Here is a 5,766-nt window from a genome sequence, read left to right as displayed (position 1 = left end):
AAAAGAAAAGAAAAGAAAAGGCATTGTTTCACATTTCCATTTCTCCCTTAGGATACCATTGACCTCAGACATAAGAATTCTGAAATCTCCTCGCCTGCCTCTTTTCTACTAAGAAAACAGACACTGGTTCCCCAAACGCATGATTGAGAAAGAAGCTGAAGGAACTCGCAGAAGAGTTTTCAAGACTCAGCGTCTTTGCCAAAACTTAGTGGAAAAGTCTTGAGAGAAACAGAGGTCATAGAAGTGTAAAGGTTTGGTTATTTTGTAAAGTTTTACTGCCTTCCCAGTAAATATTGCCTTAATTCTTCATTCTTACTAGCAAATTGTCATTTAGCACCCAATAACTCTCTTATTAAAGCCTGGAGAGTTATTATTTTCAGGGATGGGTGAATTTAACTGCCTAGCTCTCTTACACAACTTTGCAAAGTGTTTCAGGGGACAAAGTTCTGGTCTTTTTTCCTCTGAATATATTCCCTTATTATTGTAACACATAAAACCTTAACTGCCGAGAATCAAATATACCATAAGTGAAAAATATCCCCTGGCAAAGTGATTGCTCTGTGGAGACAACCTTAGATCTGAGTTCCAGGCTTGGCTCTGAAGGACTCATTAATCCTGTGACCCTCAGAAAGTCTTTTTAATTAGTAAATATGGATATTTCTTCCCTTCTCTCTTTTTATAGAACTTTTACCAGAATGAAATGAGATAATCGAATGAGAACTGCTTGACATTATTTTTTGTTAACTTGATTTATGGTTATGCTCATGTGTCCTTATGATCTAGAAAGCTATATAAGGGTGCCAGGAAATATTTGCTGAGGTAATGTGGTTGGGTCCACAGCAGTATGTGCAGTGGCCTGTGTGTTTTAGTGCTCTGAGTGCATGTAAAATGATACACCAGCCAGCAGATGGATGACCTCCCGTGTGGCTCCATTTTCATTTTCATTAATGTAACCAACATTTATCAAATATCTACTATGTGCCATTTATGTACTGGAAGTACTGCATAAAGAAAAGACATAAATCTTTCTTTATGGAACTTATATTCTAATCAGAGGAAACATAAACAAGTAAATTACCAGGTGGTATTAAGTATTATGAAGAAAAATAAAGCAGAAGGGAGAATATGGGACAAGGGTCAGCAAACTATGGCCAACTGGCCAAATCTAGCTTGTTTACTTATTTGTTTTGCAAATAAAGTTTTATTGGAACATAGCTACAACTATTCATTATATTTTTTCATTAGCTGCTTTGAGTTAAGTAATTGAGACACAGATCATCTGGCCTATAAGACCTAAAATATTTACTCTCTGGCTCTTTACAATAAAGTTTGAGGTTCCTAATGTTGGCCGAACCTAATGGCAAAATGGGTTTCCTAATGGTCGAAACCCATTTTGAGGACTTTGACTTCTACCTTGAGTGAAATCTGATTCCAATGGAGCATTTGTGGAGTGACTCAATTTGACTTATGTCTTAAGAGCATTATCATGATGCCTGTAGACTTGGGGCCAAGAATGGAAGCACCTAGATCAGTTGGTGATGTAGAGGACAGCAGATCAGCCCAGGATAGTAGGGACAAGACTGAGGTGATGAGAATAAGATTGCTTTCTGGAGATATTTTTTAAGGTAACACAGTGAAGGATTTTGGCCTGAACAGCTAGAAGTATGGAATTTCTATCAAGTGAAATGCCAAGGCTTCCAGAGAAGCAAGTGCAGAGATGGAAATTAGCAGTTTGGTTGGTACGTAGTAAATTTAAGAAGAATGTAGCCAGTGAAATATGCCAACAGTAAGGAACTGGGGAGCGAGGTCTAGGTTGGAGATAACAGTCTCATAGCTGCCAACATGTAGGTGCAGTTTAATGCCATGAGACAAAACAAAATCACCTCCACAACTTTATTGCTCCATTTCTTTTTGTCAATTAATGCCTAGACAGCTTCTGTATATTTTGGATAGAGAGAGAGTGCACACATGTGAGCACTTTAGTTTGTGGGGCATATCATGATCTCCATGTATTTCTTTTCTCTTAAAAAAAAAAAACCCACTCATTCATTCATTTATAAAAGACAAGGTCTTGCTCTGTTGTCCAGACTGGAATGCAGTGACAGCCTACAACTCCTGGGCTTACGCAATCCTCCCGCCTCAGCCTCCCAATTAGCAGAAACTACAGGCTATCATCACTCTTGGTTAGTTGTTTTTTTAGAGAGAGGGTCTTACCAAGTTTCCCAGGCTAATCTCAAACTTCTGGTCTCAAGCAATCCTTCTACCGTAGCCTCCCAAAGTTCTAGGACTGCAGACATGAACCACCATGCCTGGCCCTTGCATGTTTCTTAACAGCTATTGGAGTCATTTCCTTGATTCTATTCTACCTACTTTTTGTAGGAAAGAGAGAATTTGGGAAGTTAAAAATGAAAAGTAGGAATTCTGTAAGATGCATGTCTGCATCAGAATTTAGAATCATTTTACCCAGGCACATGTTTTTTTTCCTAGAATAAGTAAGAGAAAAGGAGGAGTTACATTTATTTAAAGCCTGCTGTGTTCTTAACAAATGATAGTTAAATCCACAGCTTTGCTTTTGAATTTGCAAAGTCAGGATGGAGTTACTCCAACATTTTTGTTATTTTTTTAATTCCAAATGGAAATTCAGTGAGGACAGTTTCTGGCTTTGAATATTTCAACATCTCTTATAGCAGAGAGAAATTGCAAATAAAATCCTGAATTAGTACAAACACATTCCTGACTTTCCTAAGAGTTCACTTGCAGGTCACTTCTAAATTAACATTCTATTTATCAGAACAGGTTGGTCCATCCCACTGATTGGTATTCTCCTTCCAAGGCTAAATACAATTCCACAAAGCACCTCCTTGAAGAGTATCAGCCATGCAAATTTCCCGGCATTGTAATTATTCTTTTATTAAAAATAAGCATACTTACAATCATGGACCGTGCAGGATCTGGAGACAAAGTGCGAATTTTTCAGCTCTCTTGATTAAAGGTCATATATATTACACAGAGGTGAGAATAGAAAAACAGGCAATCTGCTAACTTAGCCCTCACTCTGCAATCACCCCCCACTGCCTAGAGCCAGCAGGTTTCTCAGTCACGGCACTATGGACACTCTGGGCCAGAGAATTCTTTACTTTGGGGGGTGGGGCTGCTGTGCAGCATTTACTGTTTTACTTGGCAGCACTCAGGCCTCTTAGCTGCCTCTACCCCTTAGCTGCCAAAATCAAACCCCTCTCATCTAGTTGTGACAACCAAAAATATCTACAGAGATTGCCAAATGCCATCTGAAGATGAAGGTGGGATGGGCATGGGAGAGTTGAGGACTACTGACTTAGAGGCTAAGTTCACTTTTGTAGTCTGGCATGGGGAATCCTCCGTGGTTTACTCTCAAACTTTCCCTCCAAAAATCTAACTTAGGATACCTCATCTATTTACTATTCCCCCGAAAGTGTCCCCCTTATCATGTCCTGTCTTTGTAAATATACACCCCCACCCTTGGGTTCTGTTTTCCCTTTGTTCTAGACAAGGGCTATGGGTGCTTCTGTACACGGGGAAGTCCTTTGAGCTTCATGAAGTTCTAGCATCAAGTAATGAAAATTGGATAAGGCCAGTCTAGTTCTGACTTTGCAGCAGAAGGGCCACTGATTACCAGCATCACACAGGTGTCACACCAAGAGCCAAGAGGAGAACCCCAAAGCTCTGCCTCTGACAAGGCTGTGCTTTTTTTTTTTTCTTTAGAACAATGAACATCTTTATTAAGTGGGGGAAGACAGGAAGGAGGAGGAATTGTTTGCCTTTGCAGGCTTTGATTTTCCTCAGATAGAACTCCAGCTCCTTGCCTTCCAGCACACAGCCATCTGCTCAGCCTGGCTGGCCTGGTCTCCATGCAAGGCAGGCAAGCAGCTTGCCCTGCTGAACTGCTCCTCTAGAAAACTGATTATTTTGGCATTCTTTTTCCTCTCATTGTATTTCTTTTGAATTTTTCTGATTGTTTTTTGTTTAAAATCTCTTCTTCCTCAGCCGGCAGCTTGGCCTCCTTGTTGCGGCCCAGGGGCACGCACAGGAGGACCCGCACCGCCGCCTGTACCGTGAGCCGTCAATAAGTACCAGGCGGTTCTTCACCAAGGTCTTGGTATGAACCAGCCCGCTCTCGGACACATTGTAGACAATATCAATGACCCTTGTTTTCCTAGTACAATACTCTGAGCGACAGGAGAAGTTCCCCGCCTCCGGCCCTAGGGCAGGGTATTTCTTGTTACCTCCCTGCACATGGCCTGTATGTATGGGGGGGCTGAGCTTAGTGCTGGCAGCGGGGCGCCCCAACTCACACTTCCTCTCCTTGTGGTAGGGTTTCTTCTTGCGGCTCTTGTGCCAGCTGCCCCAAGAGATACCTGTATGGGGGAGCGGGGACGAAACCCTGAGATATGGGGACTCACCGCCTGTGACTCGCCACCCCAGATCCCCGCGCCAGGCAGCGCCCACCCAACTCTCCAAGGGTGGCTTCCCTGGGTGCTGCGCTTTCTCCCCAGGGTACCCCCAGGTGTCTCTGGTCCCGGTTTACTTTCATCTTTTTCGGAAGCCCTTAGGGATTTTGTTCTTACCATTCATTTCAGTAATTTCGGGCCTTCCATATAGTAATGTAAACATGTCATTGAATTCACTTGAGAGGTACAAGGTTATTTACAAGGACCAAACAGAAGGAAGTAATCGGTCAGCTTCACAGTTTTATCACCATTCATATCTCATATTATCACAGTTCAGTAATAGGAATCTTATACAGGGTGGCTGTAAATTTCGTGTGCAATTTAAAATTGTGAGGGAGGTTTTTTTTTAATCCAATATATTATTTTAGAAAAGTTTCTGCCATCAGCACTGTCCAATAGAAATACAAGATATGTACTATATATGTGTGCAAATTTGACAGCTTCTAGCCGCCACATTAAAAAAGTAAGAAGAGATAAATTTGATTTTAGCACTATGTTATTTAGATCATTAGATCTAAGATGTTATCATTCCTTCCCGTAGTCAACAGAATACTCCCTGAGGTGCTGTGCCTTGTCCAACCCACACCGAGTCTTGACCGTCGGGTGCAGGCCTTGCTCCCGCACACACCTCAGCTCAGGGTAGCCACGTTGCACTGCCCCAGAGCTGCTGGCTGCTGTCCTGTACAAGGTGTCCTTGCGTGCGTTTTCCCACCTCACGCAGGCCACTGTGTCCAAACTACTTGGTCATCCAAACCAGAGCCAGTCTTCCTCTCCACACACCTGCTTGGCTCAGCTTCCCATCTGGACTAAGGCCAGCAGCGTCCATCCACGCCAGAGACTTGGCTTCTATCTTGGGCTTTGTTTCACGCGCCCACCTTCCCTAGATGTCCAAACCCTGTCAATTTTGACACCTAAGTTTCTCAAACCTCTGCTTGTCTATAACCTCATGATTATCACCTTTTGTGTTCCAAAAGGCCTTCTACCCCCTTTCTGTATCTGCAGCCTCTCATCCTGGCCACCCGTTCTTCCCACTGCTATCCGTGTGCTCTAGGAAGACAGCTGTTTGTGCCGTTCCCGAAACCTGCAGATTTCAGGATTCAGTTCTGCCCACTGGCTTTATATTCAATGAAGCAACCAAGGGCTATGTGATCACCCTTCCCTGCTTCCCCATTCACGCCTGATTCCAGAGCTGCAGGCCGTGCTCCTAAGGACTTTGAACGCACTTTCTTCACTTCACTTGGGGCTTTATCCCTCTATCTGGCTTGTCCTTTACCCTCCT

General features: G+C 43.0%; 1 pseudogene; it reads right to left on the bottom strand.

The window, feature by feature from the left end:
- Window positions 1-3,657: 3,657 nt before the first annotated feature.
- Window positions 3,658-5,313, bottom strand: LOC100940446 (annotated as a pseudogene).
- Between the last annotated feature and the right edge of the window lie 453 nt (window positions 5,314-5,766).

This window comes from Otolemur garnettii, unplaced genomic scaffold (assembly GCF_000181295.1).
Source record: "Otolemur garnettii isolate 467f Iridium unplaced genomic scaffold, OtoGar3 scaffold00002, whole genome shotgun sequence".
Lineage (NCBI taxonomy): Eukaryota > Metazoa > Chordata > Mammalia > Primates > Galagidae > Otolemur > Otolemur garnettii.
The sequence above is the reverse complement of the archived record's forward strand: the minus strand, read 5'-3'. Positions and strand labels throughout refer to the sequence as shown.